The 19,033-nt window shown below is 36.9% G+C and overlaps 1 long non-coding RNA gene across 1 annotated transcript in view; it reads left to right on the top strand.

Annotated features, from left to right (window-relative positions):
• Positions 1-6,271: 6,271 nt before the first annotated feature.
• The window catches only part of LOC125911514 (uncharacterized), a 29,933-nt gene continuing 17,171 nt past the window's right edge, over positions 6,272-19,033 (top strand). Inside the window, exon 1 of the long non-coding RNA XR_007454346.1 lies at positions 6,272-6,378. This is a non-coding gene — a long non-coding RNA (uncharacterized LOC125911514). The remainder of the gene's footprint in view (positions 6,379-19,033) is intronic.

The following is a 19,033-nucleotide window of genomic DNA, read 5'->3' on the forward strand; positions in this document are numbered from 1 at the left end:
CCGATGCTCCTTGTGGTGTGTATGTAGTAGACCTGGATCTAAAACCAGGGTCCTTGGCCTCTTCCATTATGTGGAGCTGCTGGGGTAACTAAGAGGGAAAAATGCATAACGAAGGCCTCCTAACAAATACATTGATATCTGACAATGTTACAACCCTACTTATACGATTGACTTTTAGGGAAAAAATAACCAAAATATCCTGACACTTTCAGCAAATGTTTGTGAAATATTCTCCTTTTGTGTGTTATGGTTTTAATGTGAATGCCAACATTTATTAGAAGAACAAAAGTATCTTTGAAGCTGGCCATCATTAACTTGTTAATTACTCACATATAGTATAATTTACAGATGCCGTCTCACTGATTTATACTTTAGAAAGAAGACATACCTAACTGCAATCCTATTCTTGTGATAGTCTTGAAATGCATTGTAAAATTAATCTTTTAATGGTCTTGAAATACACATGTGTGTCATTATATATTATATAATACAATGTATTTTAGATAACTTTTGTTTTATTCTTTAATTCATATTAACCAAAACATCAAAAAGTCATTTTACAGAAAATTTGGAATATAAGGAAAGCAAATAGGTTACCCATGACCTTTCCAGTCTCACACAACCAGTTTTAATTCTGGAGTATGTTTGTCCTAATACTGTTATATAAGCAACAATAGTAGCCATACTGTAGTACTTTGCTTACATAAAAGGAAAATCTAAAACCAAAGGTAAATGCCCCTACATGATTTTATTATTTACCTAAAGACAGAGACATGGGCTAGATCTTTTAAAAGATACTTTAAATTATAACTACTTTTTTTTTAAGTTTACTTATTTAGAGAGACAGAGAGATTGAGAGAACGTGTGTGTGAGTGAGAAGGGGAGGGGCAGAGATAGAGGGAGAGAGAGAATCTCAAGCAGGCTCCACTCTGTCAGCGCAGAGCCCGACATGGGGCTTGATTTCACAATCATCACGAGATCATGACCTGAGACAGAATCAAGGGTCAGACACTTAACTGAAGGAGCCAACATGGTGCCACCCAGGCACCCCTAGAAGTGAAATTATAATTTCTTAATTTGAAAAATACTAAAGAGAAAAAAAAAGTAAAAATCTCCCAAAGTTCACCTTAGAAGTGAAAGTTTCTCTCTGTTCCACCCACCCAACTCCATCTCCTAGACTTGACTCTTCAAGTTTGGTATACATCTGGCCCCAAATTTTCCAAACCTAGATAGACACATATCGATGTACATGAATATACACATGAATTTTTATAAAATATGAATCATACTACAAACTGGTCTATAACTTTATTTGTTTATTCAACAGGTTATAACGTGAGCTGGTACTAAAATGTTAAATCACAGGTTTTTTTAAATATTTATTTTGAGGAGAGTACAAGCAGGGGGGTTGGGGGGGTACAGAGGATCCTAAGTGGGCTCTGCGTTAACAAGCTGACAGCAGCGAGCCTGATGTGGGGCTTGAACTCACAAAATGCTAGATTATGACCTGAGCCGAAGGTGGACGCTCAACCGACTAAGCCACCCAGGTGCCCCCTAAATCACAGTTTTGACCTGCTTATGTTTATTAATGTCTATCTAAATAAGCCTAAAGGGCTAAGATATTTTCAGGTCAGAAAATAACATTTCTCGCACTGACATACCTAGAGGTCTTTTGGTTTTTTTAACATGAAGACTCTTTTATTAACTCATCATCAAAACAAACCTAATGTATCTTGTTTCTCCTGTAGTTATTAGAACAGTGCCTTGTATAAAATATGCCTTGTAGTTAATGTTTGCTGCTCAAACAAGTGAATGAATGACAGATGTGATTTACTTCAAGTTGTTTCACTAACAGTAGTATGCTTTGCACTCATCAGTCCAGATTCTCATGTAGTCTTTGTCATTAACCAATATTTGACATGACAATTCAAGTTCAGTAAGTGAGAACTACTGAGACAACCAACAGACCCATGTAACAACTAAACTTGAAGCCTTGTTCTCTATCCTGATCATGAACAGGGGACTTGCATTAGGCATTATAGCCTTTAAAAATATCCTCTTACATTTGATCATCTTTAACCCATTTGAGTAGCTCAAGAGAGTAACAAGCTTCTAAAACCTTGACTCTTTTTAATCTCTAGGAATAATTATTCAAATAAACCTTTTTTTGTAAGATTTGAATTTGCAGTCCTATCAAATTACATACATATGTCTTTATTTATTAATGAATACATATATACATGTCTTTGTGTCCATTTTAAGTTCTCTATTCTTTTTTTAAAGTTCATTTATTTTTGAGAAAGAGAGAGAGCATGATCTGGGGAGGGGCAAAGAGAGAGGGAGACACAGAATCTGCAGCAGGCTCCAGGCTCCAAGCTGTCAGCACAGAGCCTAACGCAGGGCTCGAACTCACGAACTATGAGATCATGACCTGAGCAGAAGTTGGATGCTCAACCAACTGAGCCACCCAGTCATCCCTTAAGTTCTCTATTTTTACACAACCCTGACCTTATAAATAGTATTTTCCCTTGTTCAAGTCCCTGTGTTTTTTTTTCAGGTTTTGCTTATGCAGATTTTCAAATGTACACAAGACAGAATAGTATAATAAACCCATTATTATTTTAACAATAATCTACCAGATGTTTACAATCCCAAAAGTGACATAATTTGTTCCCAGAGAATCAAACAGCAGTTCTTGTCAAGCTCCTTTTCAAGTGCTAGACAAGGCTCTCTGCAAAAGTAAACAGGACAAGAGTCACTTCAAAACAAACGATCCTCAGGAAGTGAAAACCGGAACCACATGTGCACCCTAACTGCAGCTTTCAGTGCAGGACAGGCTTTATGCTACAGCATGTTGCTCACAAGGTAGAGCAGTAGAACACAGAGTTAGGAGAAGTGACTGCATGTGACGAAGGCTGCTGCGTGCACAGAATTGTCCTGGGCCTTCTGGAATGCACCGAGAGGGTATGAAGCATAGTCTTCGCCATCAAGGAACTCATACATTTATATGTAGGAAATAATAAGCTATCCAATTATCAGAAGAAATGTATGCATGTAATTTGATAATCCAGAAAGAAATTATTGCGACGGTGTTGAATCATTTATACTCTATGTATGTTTTTTTCAATGTAAGCAAAAAATGTCCTTGTTTTCAAATCACTAAGCAACATGTTAGTGATAAACACATAGTTTGGTAGAAAATTCCAAATTTTTTACCTTTAACTATTAACAAAACCATATAAAACTAAAAAAAAAAATTAAAAAAAAATAAAAACTCATGTCATACATATGTTACCAACAATCTTTTTATTTGTTGTAGCCCAGGAGTGATCTTAGCATGCTAATATATGATAGAACAGGTACCTTCTTTTTAGTTGACTTATCTGCAGCAAAGTGTTAAAGAAACTACTCCCTCACCTTACTCTGTTGGTATCAATTCACCCTGGCTTGAGTAGATTAGAAGGTCAGCCCACTGTTGGGAGAAAAGAGAAAAATGGAGTGGAATCATGAGATTTACCCCAATCTCTCCTCCACATAATGGAAGTGTGGTCCAAGGACCGAGAGCAGAGGCATTCCCTGAAAGCTTGTTAGATATGCAGTAATGAAGGCCCACTCAGTTCTACTAAAGCAGAATTTACGTTTCTATAAGATCCCCTGCTGATTGATATGCCCATTCAAGTTTGAGAAGTATTGTCTTAAACTTTATCTCTAGGCAGTGACTATGACACCACAATACAACTATCAGTTGAGTTATTTTACCACATTTCTGATAACATGGTCTCTCTCTTGATTAGAGAATCAGGTTTCACATACCTTTTTTGAATGATATAGATGTTCACAGATACATTTGATGTAGTAATATTTTGTGTATACATCTTGAGCTAAAAGCCTAGCCCTTTTCCTGCCCCCCACTTTAAAGTTAATACTTACAGTTCAGACCTTTGATTTCTAGAAATCAGAAATATAAGCTAGAAAAGAAAATTATTTTACATTTCTTTAACAATCAAAAGATTCATCCATGATGCTCTGTCTCAGCAAGAGAAAGAGTAAACACTAAAACCAAATATTAGATTGAATAAATGGAAATATTGCCATTAGCATAATCTAACTCAAGACATTTTAAGAACACACACACACACACACACACACACACAATTTCATGGCATCTTTCATAGCCATTTTGTATAGAGAAGATAAGAATTTAAACTTTAAAAGGTTTTAGTTTCTGAATATCTGCAAATTACTTTTAATTGGAGAAGTATGAGAAGGCTAAAGTACTTCCCATTTTATTATATTGGGCCATTTAGAAAACTCTGGCTTTGAAAATTATTTGAAATGTTAATAAAATATTTTTATTTAACTATTCCTACATAGATTTGACTTAAGCAACATTATAATACAGATATACAATTTAGCTTTGTCCTTGTATGTGGGTTAGAATACATCTGTCACAAATGTCTTTATGAATCCACAGAGTATTTAACAAATCTCTCCCAATTTACTACTTTTATTTATTTTAATTTTTTTTAATGTTTTATTTATTTTTGAGAGAGAGAGAGAGTGCAAGTGGGGGAGGGGCAGAGAGAGAGGGAGACACAGAATCTGAAGCAGGCTCCAGGCTCTGAGCTGTCAGCACAGAGCCTGATGCGGGGCTCAAACTCAGAGATCATGAACTGTGAGATCATGATCTGAGCTGAAGTCAGATGCTTAACCGACTAAGCCACCCAGGCACCCCTTTACCACTTTTATTTAAACATACACACACACACACACACACACACACACACACACACACACACACAGTCTGATCTCAGTAAACTAACAGTTCCTTTGGAAAACTAATTTGGAGTGGAAATGAGATTAAGTGCAGACCAGAGAAGAGTTTGGCTTGGGTAATGGCTAAAAGGACAGACCCAAATATTGGGTATTTGGTTGACTCTAGGATGGGGTGTCCCTCTTCTTTCTTCTCTCCACATTCTCCACCCCTCTTCCCCCTCCACCATCAGGGCCAGGTCCTATGCTCATCCCTTCACAGATCAAGGACTCCTCTCCTCACCCCTTAGGAAAGGCCAGAAAACATCTTTAGACTGTTCCCAGTAATTTGCCATAGGCAGATTATTAGGGACTATCCTTGAAGACAGAAACACCTAGTGGTCTCAGCTTTAAATTAATTATATCCATGATTTTAACACAGGTCACAAAATAACACGTATGATCTTAGTAGTTATGAACCTCCCTGGGGGCGCCTGGGTGGCTCAGTCGGTTAAGTGTCCGACTTTGGCTCAGATCATGATCTCGCGGCTTGTGAGTTCAAGCCTCATGGCGGGCTCCGTGCTGACATCCCGGAGCCTGCTTCAAATTCTGTGTCTCCCTATCTCTTTGCTCCTCCCCTGTTTGTTCTCTCTCTTTCTCTCTCTCTCAAAAATAAACAAAAATTTAAAAAAAAGAAGCTCTCTGAAGCTTTTATTATAAAACACGTCTCCTTAGTATGTTTGATTCATAAACATAAGAGCAATTCAGCATTGGACTTGCCCAAACTTAGGCTGCTTCAGAAAGGGAAGATTCTGGAATTAGGCAGACCCAGGACAAAGAAATGAAACTAAGTTCATCATGGTTCCAGAGGACGTGGGCAGAAGCCTAAGCAAGACCCTCCAGAAGGGCCATGGAGAGGCCCATTTTAGCCTCCATGAACAATGGGACCCAGACCTGGGTCTGGCAGCAGTAGGCAGTAGCAGGCACTGTGATCAGGGATAGTCCTCGAGGACAGCCAGGTGGTAGTATTCTTCTGAAATATTTGTCTTATTTTGGTAAACAATTATATTTTGGGAGTTAGACATTTGAGGCTCTTAGAATAGTGTCTAATAGTTTTTCCTAAGAAACACTTGGCATCTTTGCTCCTTTTGCTTTTCTTATGCCAAAACCCTCTTAAATTTTAAATTCTCTTCTCCAATCTGAGATCATCTTGACAGACCCACAAGCTGTAATGAGACATTTCCTCCTCCTGACAGACCCATGTGTTTTTCATCATAAGCAATGGTATCAAAAAAATCATGTTCTTCAACATTATTTGTGAAGTCAGTGTTTCACTTCCCTTGTTCAACTTTCTGTTCCAAACTCTTGACTTTCAAAAGCAGGAAGAATTTTTTTTTTTTAATTTCTGCCTATATACTCAAACCATTCTGTTTCTATATTTGAATTAAAATTTACAAGAAACACATTCTACTTCTTTTTCTCAGTGGTATCATTTTCTTCTTGGTGTATTAGAAGCATGTAGAAGTTGGTAGGCGGTAAGAATCTTGACACATCTCGCGATTTGCCATGGACACCACGTCAAAGATCACTACTATTCTGTAGAATGTGGTTCTGCTTCAGCAAAAGGTAAGAGTTCATATTTTATGAGAAAAGCCTTATTTGACTCCGGAAGTAGTTTCTTCTTCAACCTTTCCTCTGTGACATAACATGTGCATTCACTTGCCAATATTTTAACCTTAATATTTGTTTTCCTACACCTCCTCAAACTACTTATTTTGTGTCTGGTTTTTTGTGGGTCTTAATGGTTTGTCTAGGAGCTCTTCATCCTCCCAAATTAGTTAGAGTGAACCCAGTCCACTCCTCAAAACGTTTTTCAACATTTTGTTGTGTTTTTCTCTATCACGTAGTAGCAACATATTTTACATACTCTATCAGGTCGTGTTGTCAAGCTTTCCATATGTCATCAAGCTTTTCTTCTCTCCCAAAGGACTATATTCTCTTCAGAATGTATTAATTTCTTTTTAACCACCACCACAACCAGCATCACCACTACTGGGCCTCACACACTGATGACATCAAATAGAGATCTAGCAGTGTTTACTGAATTACAAAATGAACCAAGACCTATTTGTTTTGACCGTAATTCTTTTAACTGAAAATGGATTATAAACTCGTACGGTAGAACACTACTGCAAATTCTTGAGTAACAGGGGGTCCCTTTGAACTCTGTCTCCTTCTTGGGTCCAAAAACTAGCAATCTTCTGTGTAGTTATCAATTAGCACATCGTCATCCACTGAGCCCAAACTCCTTCAATAACCACAATAGCACCCTCATAGTTTTACCAGCAGTGAAACAAAATATTTCACTCACCTCTTCCTGCCATTATGTATATCTCTTATCGCTTCCTGCTTTGGGAACATGAGAGTTTTAGGAATGCCATTTTAAAGCCTTGTCTGGCTATTTTACCATCCCTTGATTCCTCCTGTGAGAAATTTTCTTTTCTTTTTTCGTTTTCTTTTGAGAGAAAGAGAGTGAGTGAGCATGTGCACGCATCCAAGCAGGGAAGGGGCAGAGGGAGAGGGAGTGAGAGAATCCTCAGCAGGCTCCACCCACGGCCCTTCCAGGGGCTCTGTCTCACGACCTTGAGATCACCTGAGCCGAAATCAAGAGTCAGATGCTTAATGGACTGAGCCTGAGCCACCCAGGTGCCCCTTCTGTTAGAAATTCTCTATTTCTAATTTAACAAAATATTAGATTCCAAAGAATAAATAAATTTATACTCTACATTTGCATAATCAAAGTGAAACAGAAAACAAAATTATAAATCTTGTGTAACATTTTGGTCATTTTACCTTGGTTTCCAAATATGTTTAAAAATCTTTTCATAATTGCATAATAACAACAAGGGAAAAAAGATTAACAGATTCTTAAATGGGGACAGAGATATAGCATGTAAAGTGTTACAGTTAGAATTGAAAATCAAACTCCAAGGCAACCATAATTCAATAAATGCTGAATACCAGCAACATACTGTTCACTGAAAGCTACCTGTTATCCATAAGTCTTTACAAAAATTATTCATCCTTGAACTTGTAGGACCTAGCATGGTGCCTAGCTTGTAATATGTCAGTTTAGCTGAATTGTACACAGTATTGAATCAGGTACTAAGGAGAGCTGTGACAAAAATTAAGGATATTTACTTTTAAGAAATCTGCAATTTAACGTCTGCAATATATAACAAATGTAACATAAGTATTGGAGCTTATATTAATAAGATTGGATACAAAGTTAGTTTCCTTACTGAAAAAGTTCTTAGAACATTTAATACATTCAAGTGCATTAAAAAAGATAGATATAGGGAGCAGAATGAACCAAATTTAGTTTACCGTGAATTTATTTCCCTACACCTCCGAAAGAACACTTATTGATATCTTTCAAGAAAACAGTGGTCCCTAAAAAACCTTTCAGAAAGTGATGAACTAAGATAACGGCACTGACTAAACAAGACATCGTTAAGCAAGAGAAGATTCCTAGACAGAAGTGCTGAATTGAGTTTTGACACGTTTGGAAAAGATGGGGAAAGACATCAGAAGGCAAGACTAACACAGGGTCTTTCACTCCCATGGAGAAGGGTTGCAAAGAATTGAATATAGACTAGCTTAACTGTAGTGGTATCAGTAAACCAAAGCTAACAAGGAAAGAGTATTTAGGTAGAATTTACTAGCGTAGATGAAGAGCAGACCCAACCTTTAAAATGGAGGTTATGCAAAGATGGTGCTTGCAGGTACATTGATATTGATGTGATCATTGGCACACGTTCAAATTATAACAGCATGAAAATGAAGTCTGTTACTTAACCTAAGTAATATTAATCTACTCCCATGTCTCGCTACTTCAAAAATAGCTTCCCTTATCTGTTTGAGAGACTAAAGTCCTCTTCCAAAATTGAGGGTCCGCTTGGACAAGTTGAAATGCATTCAAGCTTTTGTATTTCCTCACTGAAAGGAGGAAATAGGAAGTATGTGGGAGTTGGAGATTGGAAGGACCTAGGGAAAACCAGAGGGAAAAAAATGATAAATAATGTGATGCCCTGGCATCCTTCTGCCAGACAGTTCTAAGGATAGGTTTTGCAGCATATAAGGAAGAAAAGTTGGATTCAGAGCTAAAGCTTCTATTTTCCAGTCAAACTCTGAGATCATGGGCTCTGGCACCTAGATAAAACTTTTAAATGAATATGGAAAAAGAAGCATCCCCACCACTGTTCTGAATAAGACTGGAAACATCTGGTGAGGGCTGCAGAGCAGTGGCCAAGCACCCCTGAGGCCAACAGAGACCAAGGAAGCTGCTTTCCCAGAAAGGCATCAACTGCAGGGGTTGCAATGCGATACCTACTCCAAATGACTTGGTGGCAGCATGGTAGAAAACATGAGTGATTTTTTTTTCATGTGCACATATGAGATATCATGGAGATTTTAAGAAATAGGTGGTGCTAAGATGTGTAGTCAGGTATATAGAAGAACCATAATTATTTAGCAATAATGTTAATGAGACTTTATTTGAACTTGTAGGTTGGTCAGACCTGGCCATATTTATGTAAGGTAAAAAGATACAGTGTTTATATGGTATCAGATGCCTACATCTAGATCAGGAATTGCAAACAGTAATGTCTTTGAGAGCTGTGCAATGAACATAAATAGGAGTAGGACACCAGGTATGATGCAATACGTACAAAACAGATAGTATCCAATCCAGCATCACTCTTGCTGGATGTTATGTTTTAAAACACTATTCAGGCATAACATGAAAGCTGTATAAAGCTAACAGACCTCTGTTGTTTCAGCTTGCTCTCAATGCTTCTCTTGACCCTTCCATTACTCCCCATGTCTTAGAAATAAAATCTACTTTCATTGGCTTGTCACATAAGAGTCCATCATAATTTGTTCTATCATTTTGTCTTCATTTCTCATCGGCCCTCATATATGCTCTAGTGTTCAGCTGAAAATACATGATGAATAAATAAATAATAAATAAATTTCATATCCAAAACACTACTAAAAGCATGGTTGTGGGGCTCCTGGGTGGCCTAGGCAGTTACGCGAACGAACTCTTAATTTCAGCTTATGTCATGATCTCACAATTTGTAGGTTCAAGCCCTGTATCAGACTCCATGCTGACAGTGCAGAGCCTGCATGGCATTCTCTCTCTCTCTTTCTCTCTGTCCCATCTCTCCCCCCTCACTCTCTCTCAAAATAAATAAAATAAACTTTAATAAATAGATAGCCTGGTTGTGACAAAACTTGCCTAACTTTTCATCAAGAGTCTGAGCCAACATTTCTCCATGAAATGGGCAGAGACTATAGGACAATAACATGAAATAATTAATGTCACAGGAAAAGAATAGTTCTAATTCGTTTGCGGTATGCCATTATTTGGATGAAAGATTTCTGTATACCAAAATTCCTGCTTGCAATTGCTCACAAAGATGCAAAACCTTCCTGGTACCAAAATGGTTCTGCATTCTTTAGTCCTTCCAAAGCTGGAGAAACTGAAGCTTACCCATAGACTAGGCTTGTGAACACATCCCATAATGTTGCCATCATTTCAGCATCACCCTCTTCAAAGGCCCTAAGATCCAGGACACAAAACTTCATTCCTGTAGACCCTCTCCATCCTATCTAAATAGAGATACTGAGGGAAGTCACCACCCACAAATCACCAATTTCAATGAAGGCTTTCCTGCGATGACACTGCTACTCATCTACAGAAATAATTACCACCAATGTTTCTCTGCTTTGCCTAAATTAATACTATTAATCACTTCTGACCCCTGTCCTTTGGACTACTCTGTATTAGTCATTGAAATAAAATCTGTACGCCATCAAGAAAAGACCACAGATCTGAACACATTCTTCCTGAGGGCTACCCATCACTGTAGTTAATGGATTAGTTGCCCCCCAAGCTCTCTCTCATCAAGATGCTGCAGATAAACTACTCCACTGACATATAGCAAATGTATTTGGTTTGGTTCACTAAGACTCACATGTTTCCACAGTAAAAATTGCTCTTCTGGGTCCCAGCCTAGGATAATTCAAAGTAGGATTTTGAAACTTCATTTCTGGTCACTCTGCTTTCTCTCACAATAATAAAGACTAAAATATAGTATTTTCCTTAAAATCATTTTTTTGTCTAAAAGTATTTTGAGTCTATGGTTATGTTTGAAGAAAGCCAACAATGATGAAAATATAACTATTTACTAATTGAGCCAGGTAACTAAAAAGATGTTATATGTAACTTCTTTAGGATACAAATTGTCTTCAGCAGGAAACTGTTGAGACAACCACTTGGTCAGGCTCATCTTCTCTTTTTGCTGACGAAAAGTAGGCTCAAGAACCTTCCTAGCTCTCTGGTGCAGATGCTGCCTCTTGATAAAGTGTCTTCCTTCTCTGTAATTGCCTTGGGAGACATGCCAGCTACAGATAGTTAGTGCAAGGATGAAATTTCAGATTCTTAGAACTTTAAAAGCACTACCACCTGCAGGATTTGAAAAGGTTACACCATAGTAACCCCTCTGATATGGCATAGCTGATTCCTCTCCCATTTAAAAGGTCATTTCAAATCCTTCATATTTTTATGTCCCATAACCAACATCCATTTTACAAGCCAAGTGCACTAAATCTAAGAACTTCAAAGAATCGCAGGCTTCAGATGGAGTTTGAGGAATTACTGAAAACAAATTCTTGCTTACAAGGAATCCTACACTTAAGCCATCCCAGAAAACTACCCTATTTTTAAAGACTATCACAGAAAGTTTTTCTCAGTTTGCATAAATATCCTATTACAAACCCCTAGAAGTCTTCCTTCACAAGAAGTTCTTAGTCACATATTATCAAAATCTTTCACATCCTAGCCTAAGTACGTTTTCCCCTACTCCAATCCTTTGCTAACTCACCATCTTTCCTACCAACTTCCATTGCTTATTTCAGTTGATGGAATTATTCTCTTTACTTATCAGGGGTCTAAATTGTAGCCATCTATCTTTTATGACTGCCAAGTCATCACTTGACTGATCACCAATCAATTCTTCTTCTACAAACTTCTCTGAATCCATTTGTTTCATCCACATTCCAAGAGTCTCCAAGCTACTCACTATGCTGTCTAGTAAATGGGGTAAAATGGAAAGAATGCTAAACAGAATCCTGGAAACATCTCCAGCATTGGTTCTGCTCAAAATAAATTAATGACCTTGGATAAGTCTTTGCATTTTCTTGAGTAAGTCCTCCTCAATAAAATGAAAGAATTAAATTTATCAGGTTAGTTTACCACTTACTACTCTGTAAGTTTATGATTCCTCAAAACTTGTTAATGGGTTCTCTGTTTTTGTATTCCCCTCATCTGCACACTGTCATGAAATTAAAATTCTCAAGATGCCACCATCTGTTCATGAGGAAACTAAGGTTTAGAGAGAGTAATTTACACCTCCAAGGCCACATACTTCATAAGCGATAGAACCAGGACATGTTTAGGGCCAAGACTAGGATCAGGCAGACAAAGTACACAGGGAACAAAATTTAAAGTAACACTTTCTCTCTGGCTAGTGCAAATGCAAAGTTGGCACCTAAAACTCTACCCTGAGAGCCTTATTTGCTATATTTTAAAGAAATATATTCTCTTAGCTCTGGAATTATATGATCATCATGACCTTTATATTTTATATTACTATTATTTATGCCATATTAGATATGAAAGGACATAAAATTTTGTTCAATAAAGCACTTCCACTATTATTCATCTTAAATAAAATAAAGAAACATGCATCCTGTTTTATTTTAAAATAAAAAACTCCAGAAGAGAGCACGAAGATAGCAATGGACTAGGAGGAGCCTAGGCTCACAAAGCTAGATATCCCAAAAATCAACCTGAAGACTGTCAGAATAAACTCCACAACTAAAGGGAGAGAAGAAGCCACATTCAGGAAAAGTAGGAAGATCAGAGACATGGTTTAGGGGAGAAACCAATCATGGGTGCTGTGATGGGGAAGGAGACATAGTCACAGAGAAGGGCAAGAGAGAGAGGAACACACAGGTGAACACACAAGGAAAATGTTTCCCCAAAACCATTGGCTTGGAAAATGAGAGGGGCTGAATTTCTTATGTTGTTACAAGAGGAATCAACAAAAGCAGGCCAACATCAAGACATATAGTAATTAGATTTGCAAAACATAATAATAAAGAAAAATCTTAAAGAAAGCAAGACAAAAGAAGTTATTAACTTACAAAGGAAAAATCCATAAGTTTAGCTGGTGATCTTTCAAAAGAAACTTGGCAAGTTAGAAGGGAGTGGCATGATATATTCAATGCACTGAATGGGAAAAATCTGCAGCCACTAATACTCTATCCAGCAAGGCTATCATTCAGGATAGAAAGAGAATTAAAGAGTCTACCAGACAAACAAAATAAAGGAGTTTGTAACCACTAAAGTAGCCCTGCAGGAAATATTAAAGAGGACGCTTTGAGGGGAAAGCAGAGACAAAAGGGACAGTATAAAGGCAGGAAACACAAAAATAGTAAAAATGAACATTTATGGAGAAGTCAATTAACTCACACACCAAAAAAAAAGGATGTAAAATATAGGGAGCCTGGGTGGCTCAGTCAGTTAAGTGTTCAACTTTGGCTCAGGTCATGATCTCACAGCTAGTGAATTCAGACCCCACATCAGGCTCTGTGCTAACAGCTTGGAGCCTGGAGCTTGCTTTGGATTCTGTGTCTCCCTCTCTCTCTGCCCCTTCACTGCTCCTGCTCTATCTGTCTCTCTCAAAAAAATAAATAAACATTAAAAATATTTTTTTATAAAAAAGATATAAAATATAATAACAAATACCTAAAACATGTTGATGAGAGGAGAAAAGAATGGGTTGAAACTTGAATAACCATCAACTTAATATAGACTGCTATATGCAGAAGATGTTATATGCAAACCTAATAGTAACCATATATCAAAAACTGCTAATAAACATGCAAAAGAGAAAGAGAAAAATCCAAACATATCACTAAAGAAAATCAGCAAAACATTAAAAAACAGAAAGACAAGAATGGATCAGAGAACATCTCCAGTAACAAACACAAAACAAGTAATAACATGGCAATCAATACATGTCTATCAATGATTACTTTGAATTTAAATGGACTAAATGCTCTAATCAAAAGACATAAGGTATCAGAATGGATTAAAAAAATAAGACCCATATATATGCTGCTTACAAGAGACTCATTTTAGACCTAAACACACCTGCAGATTGAAAGTGAGGGGATAGAGAAACATTTATCATGAAAATGGATGGCAGAAGAAAGCTAGAGTATTATATTGGACAAACTAGACTTTAAACAAAGACTATAACAAGAGACAAAGAAGGGCACTATATAATAATAAAGGGGACAACCAACAAGAAGATATAGCTATTTTAAATATTTATTCACCCAAATATGTGAGGACCCAAATACATCAAACAATTAATAATGAACATAAAGGATCTAATTGATAATAACACAATAATAGTAGGGGACTTTAATATCCCACTTACATCAATGGACAGATAATCTAAAGAGCAAATAAACAAGGAAACAATGACTTTGAATGGACCATATGGAGTTAACAGATATATTCAGAACATTCCATCCTAAAACAGCAGAATACACATTCTTTTCAAGTGCACATGGGACATTCTCCAGAATAGATCACATATTAGGCCACAAAACAGACCTCAACAAATTCAAGGAAACTGAAGTCACACCATGCATCTCTTTTGACCACAACACTATGAAATTAGAAGACAAACACAAGAAAAATCTGGAAAGACCACAAATACATGGAGGCTAAATAACATGCTACTAAAAAAATAAATGGGTCAAGAAGGAAATCACAGAAAATAGAAGAACAGATCAATGAAACAGGAGCTGGTTCTTTGAAAAAATTAATAAAATTGATAAACCTCTAGCCAGATTTATCAAAAAGAAAAGAGAAACAATCCAAATAAAGTCACAAATGAGAGAAGAGAAATAACAACCAACACCACAGAAATACAAGCAATTATAAGAGAATATTTATGGGGGCGCCTGGGTGGCTCAGTCGATTAGGTGTCCAAATTCGGCTCAGGTCATGATCTCACAATTCATGAGTTCAAGCCCCACAATGGGCCATCAGGCTCTGTCCTGACAGCTCCAGTCCTGGAGCCTGCTTCAGATTCTGCGTCTGCCTCTCTCTCTGCCCCTCTCCCACTCACACTCTCTCTTTCTCTCAAAAATAAACATTAAAAAAAATTTTAGAAAGGAGAATGTTATGAAAAACTATATGCCAACAAATTAGACAACCTAGAAGAAATGGATGAATTCCTAGAGACATATAAATTGTCAAAAATGAAACAGGAATAAATAAAAAACTTGAAAGATCAATAACCAGCAAAGAAATTAGATCAGTAATCAAAAAATTCCCAAGAAACAAAAGTCCAGGACCACATGGCTTCATAGACACATTCTATAACACATTAAAGAAGAGTTAATACCTATTACTCTCAAACTATTCCAAAATATACAAAAGGAAGGAAAACTTCCAAATTCATTCTATGAGGCCAGCATTACCCTGATACCAAAACCAGGTAAAGACAGCACTAGAAAAGAGACCTATAGGCCAATAACCACAATGAACATGGATGCAAAAATTCTCCATAAAATACAAGCAAACTGAATCCAACAATGCATTAAAGAATAATTCACCAAGATCAAGGGGATTTATTCTTGGGTTTCGAAGGTAGTTCAATACTCACAAATCAATCAACATGATATATCACATCAAAAAAGAAAGGATAAGAACCATATGATCATTTCAATAGATGCATAAAAAGCATTGGACAAAGTACATCCATTCATGATACAAATTCTCAACAAAGTAGATTTAGAGGGAACATACCTCAACATAATAAAGGTCATATATGAAAACCCCACAGCTAATAGCCTCCTCAGTGGGGAAAAACTGAGAGGTTTTCCTCTACAGTCAGGAACAAGACAGGGCTGTTCACTCTCACCACTTTTACTCAGTGTAGTACTGGAAGTCCTACCCACAGCAATCAGACAACAAAAAGAAAAAAAAGGCATCCAAATCAGCAAGGAAGAAGTAAAACTTTCACTATTTGCAGAGGACATGATACTCTATATGAAACCCCGAAAGACTCCACCAAAACATTGCTACCACTAATAAATGAATTCAGTACAGTCACAGTACACTAAATCAATATACAGAAATCTATTGCATTTCTATATGCAAATAATGAAGCAGAAGAGAAAGAAATTAAGAAATTAATCCCATATATAATTGCACCAAAAACAGTAAGATACTAGGAACAAACCTAACCAAAGAGGAGAAAGACCTATATTCTGAAAACTATAAAACACTCATGAAAGAAACTGAAGATGACACAAAAATGGAAAGACATTCCATGATCATTCATTGGAAGAACATTATTAAAATGTCTATACTGTCCAAAGCAATCTACACATTTAATGCAATCCCCATCAAAATACAGCATTTTTCACAGAACTATAACAAACAATTTTAAAATTTATATGTAACCACAAAAGACCCTGAATAGCCACAACAATTTGGAAAAGAAAAGCAAAGTTGGAGGCATCACAATTACAGACTTCAAGTTATATTTCAAAGTGGTAGTAATCAAAAAAGTATGGTACTGGCACAAAAACAGACAAAACAGTATAGAAAACCCACAAACGAATCTCTAATTATGTGGCCAATTAATCTTTGACAAAGCAGGGAAGAATATCCAATGGGAAAAAGAGAGTCTTTTCAACAAATAGTGCTGGGAAAACTGGACAGCAACATGGAAAATAATGAAACTGAATAATGGAAATAATGGAAATAATGAAACTTTCCTACACCATACACAAAAATAAATTCAAAATGGATTAATCACTTAAATGTGACACATGAAACCATGAAAATCCTAGAAGAGAGACCAGGCAGTAACTTTTTTGACATTGGCTGTAGCAACTTCTTTCTGGATATGTATCCTGAGACAAGGGAAACAAAAATTAATTATTGAAACTACATCAAAAGAATAAAGCTTTTACACAGTGAAGGAAACAACCAACAAAACTAAAACATACCCAATGGAATGAGAGAAGACATTTGTAAATGATCTGATAAAGGGTTAGTATCCAAAACATATAAAGAGCTTATAAAACAACACCCCAAAAACAAATAATCCAATTTAAAAATGGGCAGAAGTCATAAATAGACATTTTTCCAAAGAAGACATACAAATGGCAAACAAACACATGAAAAGATACTCAATATCACTTACAGTCATGGAAATGCACATCAATACTACAATGAGATATCACCTCACACCTGTCAGAATGGTGAAAATCAACAACACAAGAAACAGCATGTGTGGCAAGGATGTGGAAAAAGGAGAATGCTTTTGCATTGTTGGTGAAATTGCAAACTGGGGTAGCCACTCTGGGAATATAGTATGGAGGTTCATCAAAAAGTTAAAAATAGAACTACCCTATGATCCAGCAATTTCACTACTACGTATTACCCAAAGAATACAAAAACACTAATTCAAAGGGATACATGCACCATGATGTTTATCCTAGCATTTTCTACAGCAGCCAAATTACGGAAACAGCCCAAGTGTCCACCAATTGATGAAAGGATAAAGTAGGTGTGTTATATACATACAAGAGAATATTATTCAGCCATAAAAAAAAGAATGAAATCTGGGACGCCTGGGTGGCTCAGTCGATTCAGTGTCCGACTTCTGCTCAGGTCATGATCTCATGGTTCATGAGTTCAGACCTTGCGTCAGGCTCTGTGCTGACGGCTCAGAGCCTGGAGCCTGCTTCAGATTCTCTGTCTCCCTCTCTCTCTCTCTGCCCCTCGCCCACTCACGTTCTGTCTCTCTCTCTCTTAAAAATAAATAAACATTAAAAAAAAAGAATGAAATCTTGCCATTTGCAACAACATGGATGGAGCTAGAGTATTATTATGCTAAGTGAAATAAGTCAGTCAGAGAAAGACAAATGTCATATGGTTTCACTCATATGTGGAGATTAAGAAACAAAACAAATGAGCAAAGGGGAACAAAAGAGAAAGAGAGAGAGAGAAACCAAGAAAAGACTCTTAACTATAGAGAACAAACTGACAGTTACCAGAAGGGAGGTAGGTGCAGAAATGGGTTAAATAGGTGATGGATAATAAGGATTACTTGTGATGAGCACAGGGTTATGGAAGTGTTGAATCACTACACCGTACACCTGAAACTCATATTTTAGTGTGTGTTAACTAACTGGAATTTAAGCAAAAACTTTAAAAATTAAAAATGGCACAGAACTTGAAACAAAATAAATAATAAAGAATTCCAAGATAACTGTATAATATGATTATTCTGTATTTCTTCATTTGCCTACAAATAAACAAACATGATTTACACATGGATGTTCACATCATAATTTTGACCATCATACCATCATAAGATGTAAAGCACTAAATTTTGAGACCCTCCTCTGCAACCTTTGAACTAGAAGCAGGCCTATTACTTCTGAGAGGACAATGAAGTTTCTCTTCAAAGACCCAGATGCAGTTGTTTATTTTATAATGTACGATGGTGGCATAAATTCTTGTCAATGAACATGTCGCAGACTGAGATTCAACTCTGCTTACTCCAGGATTCAAGCCTGAGTGGACATATTAGGGAACTGTTAGAACCCTACATCCTAGCCTCAGGGACTAAGAATCTTCTCATTAAACAATCAAAGAGGAAAGATAGTAGAGCTATGCATGTTTTGTTTAAGAACGGTAGGTCAGTTTCAGAGGAACCGAAGTTTCTAAAATAGCATTCGTTCAATAATCATTTGTTGATCCCTTATTTTGCGTCATGTGTCATGAAAGGTGCCAGACATGCAAAGGTAAATAGGACCCGTTGCTGCCCTGAGTACTTCACAGTCTAGAATATTGGGCAGGTTACAGTGTGTCATGTCATCATACGTTTCGTGGGGTTTAGAGGCCAAGCGAATGTGCTGTGAGAGCACTAGGGACAGCTCTCCCCCACACTGAGGCAGTCAAGGATGCTTTCCTATGGGAAGTGACCTCTGATCTGAATCTTGAAAGGGAATCAAGAGTTATCCAGGCAAAAATAAGTATGAAAAGCATCTCCAGCAGAGGAAGCAAAATGTGGCAGAGAGAAAAGACAATAGTTTCTACTATTGGGAA

Source organism: Panthera uncia (genome assembly GCF_023721935.1).
Source record: "Panthera uncia isolate 11264 chromosome C1 unlocalized genomic scaffold, Puncia_PCG_1.0 HiC_scaffold_3, whole genome shotgun sequence".
In the NCBI taxonomy this organism is placed as follows: domain Eukaryota; kingdom Metazoa; phylum Chordata; class Mammalia; order Carnivora; family Felidae; genus Panthera; species Panthera uncia.